Source organism: Salvelinus sp. IW2-2015, linkage group LG33, assembly GCF_002910315.2.
Source record: "Salvelinus sp. IW2-2015 linkage group LG33, ASM291031v2, whole genome shotgun sequence".
Lineage (NCBI taxonomy): Eukaryota > Metazoa > Chordata > Actinopteri > Salmoniformes > Salmonidae > Salvelinus > Salvelinus sp. IW2-2015.
In genome coordinates this window covers 36701707-36704242 of record NC_036872.1, presented here as the reverse complement: position 1 = coordinate 36704242, position 2536 = coordinate 36701707, and the positions used below count along the sequence as shown (strand labels likewise).

Genomic DNA, 2536 nt, shown 5'->3' with positions numbered 1-2536 from the left:
CAACTTCAAGATGGCAGCGAACCTTGTCAAGAAATACTTCCATAACTAAAGCAACTAATGGGCAGAGAAATGAGTATTATTTTTAAAGTAATACTTCCTATAACTACAAGCACTATGGGCAGCGAAGAGTATTATTTTAAAGTAACATACTTCTATAACTAAAGGGCACTATGGCAGATAATGAGTATTTTTTAGTAATACTTCTATAATACAGCACTATGGCAGAGAATGGAGTTTATTTTAAAGTAATACTTCTATAAACTAAAGCACTAGATGGCAGATAATGAGTATTTATTTTTAAAGTAATACTTCTATACTAAAGCACTATGGCAGAGAATGAGTATTATTTTAAAGTAATACTTCTATACTAAGCACTATGGCAGAGAATGAGTTATTATTTTACAAGAAATACTTCATAACAAAACCACTAATAGGCAGAGAATATAGCAGGAATGAGTATTCTTTTAAAGTATACTTCTATAACTAAAGCACTATGGCAGAGAATGAGTATTATTTTAAAGTAAATACTTTCTCTAACTAACAATATGGCAGAGAAGAGTATTATTTTAAAAGAAATACTTCCATAACAAAACCACTATCTAGCAGAGCAAGTATTATTTTTAAAGTAATACTTCTATAACTAAGAGCACAATAACAGAGAATGAGTTATTTTTTTAAAGAAAGAAATCACTTCTATAACAAAACCACTATAGCAGAGAATATAGCAAAAGAATGGAGTATTCTTTTAAAGGTAATACTATCTATACTAGCACTATGGCAGAGAATGAAGTATTAATTTTAAAAGCAATACTTCCATAACACAACCACTTTAAAATAATACTCATTCTCTGCCATAGTGCTTTAGTTATAGAAGTATTACTTTAAAATAATACTCATTCTCTGCCATAGTGCTTTAGTTATGGAAGTATTTCTTTACAAGGTTCTCTGTCATCTGAAGTTGGTTTTTACTGTATGTTCTTTACACGTCTCTGTTTTTCTCCCAACTGGTGCGACAGATCACCAAGGAAATCAAGGTAAAACAATCAATTTATCAACCTTTCTTTTTTTAACGACAGAACCTTTCTGAAGTCTCTGCTATTTGAAGTTGGCCAGCTATCTTACGGTGTTCTTAAGTGTTCCCTTGTGATAGTAACAAGGGACCATCTTCCATTTAACACATTTAGAAATTTGAGTAGATAAAGACTTTCTCTAATGGACAGCCATATCACATCTGCTCAAAGACCTCACTCGGTGTTCTGCTGTTTACGTCTGATTCTGTCTCTACCAGCTCGTTTGGTTCGGACTGAATCGGTACCATGTGACATCAACAACCCCCTCAGGTACACAGACCTGACCATCAGTCAGACGCTGCCCAAAACCAGCAAAATCAACAAGGTAGGAACCACCGTACACACCGTACACACCGTACACACCGTACACACCGTACACACCGTACACACACACACACACACACACACACACACACACACACACACACACACACACACACACACACACACACACACACACACACACACTGCTCTGGGCTCCACATCTGAGGTTTGTCTTATCAAAAGTCCATCTGTTCTTTCTTTCTGTTTGAAATGCTGTGAATCTCAGTCTCTCAGACGGACTAGCAGTACTGGATTAATCCGCCTATTGGATGTTTTGTTGTTGTTGTACTAATTCATTTTCACACTTCAAACAGTAGCCAACAGATGTATACTTTACAGTTCTTCAAACACTGTTTGGGAACAGAACTGAAAACCTCTACACCCTCATCATAACTTCATCAGGGGCATTTTACTGCCCTGATACATTTCAGGCAACATTTTGTGGCCCTTACAGTTCAGCGTTTTACCTCACTGTGTCCTGTCATTAGTTTTGCCTTTTTTTTAATGAGATACTTTTAATGGACATCTACTAATTCACTATGACCGTTACTAGTGTAGTTTGAGACCAGAGTTTCTTCACTCCCTCACTCTGTACGACTTCCCCAATACAACCAGGAAATGAACATAGTATTAGCAGCTATAAGTCAACAACACACACAGCAACGCTCCATAATGAGAGAGGTCAACCAAGGCCACTCATTTCTACCCTACCACGTAAAAGAGCTTTTAGCTCCAAGAGCACATATCTCTCTAGTATCTCTATGGACCCTCATCATAACAACACCATTAGACAACAGGTGCGTTGTCAGGTGGTATCTTGTGAATGACGAAGAGTCTGGAAATATACTAGTTCCACCTGCTAATGGCCATAGAGATAAACTATAATACTGGTCTATTTAATTATGTATCTCTCTGTATCTCTCTTCTTATCTCTTTCAACCCTCTCTCCCTCTCACCCTCTATCTCTCTCTGTATCTCTCTCTTTACCCCCCTCACTCTCCCTCTCTCTCCCTTTCTCTCCCTATTTCTCCCTCTATCTTTCTCTCTCACTCTCACTCTCTTTCTCCCTCTCTCTCTCCCTCTCTCCCTATCTCTTTCTGTTCTCAGGATCACATACCTGTCCCGTACCAGCCAGACTCCAG

At 37.8% G+C, this 2536-nt stretch overlaps 1 protein-coding gene and 1 long non-coding RNA gene across 2 annotated transcripts in view; both read left to right on the top strand.

Annotated features, from left to right (window-relative positions):
• Positions 1–2536, top strand: part of LOC111957589 (kinase suppressor of Ras 2) — a 134954-nt gene that overhangs the window by 93174 nt on the left and 39244 nt on the right. The gene's annotated exons all lie outside the window — the stretch shown is intronic.
• On the top strand, positions 998–2536 carry LOC139023586 (uncharacterized). The gene is made up of 3 exons (XR_011474730.1): positions 998–1034; positions 1289–1395; positions 2502–2536. It is a non-coding gene; the product is annotated as an uncharacterized lncRNA (long non-coding RNA).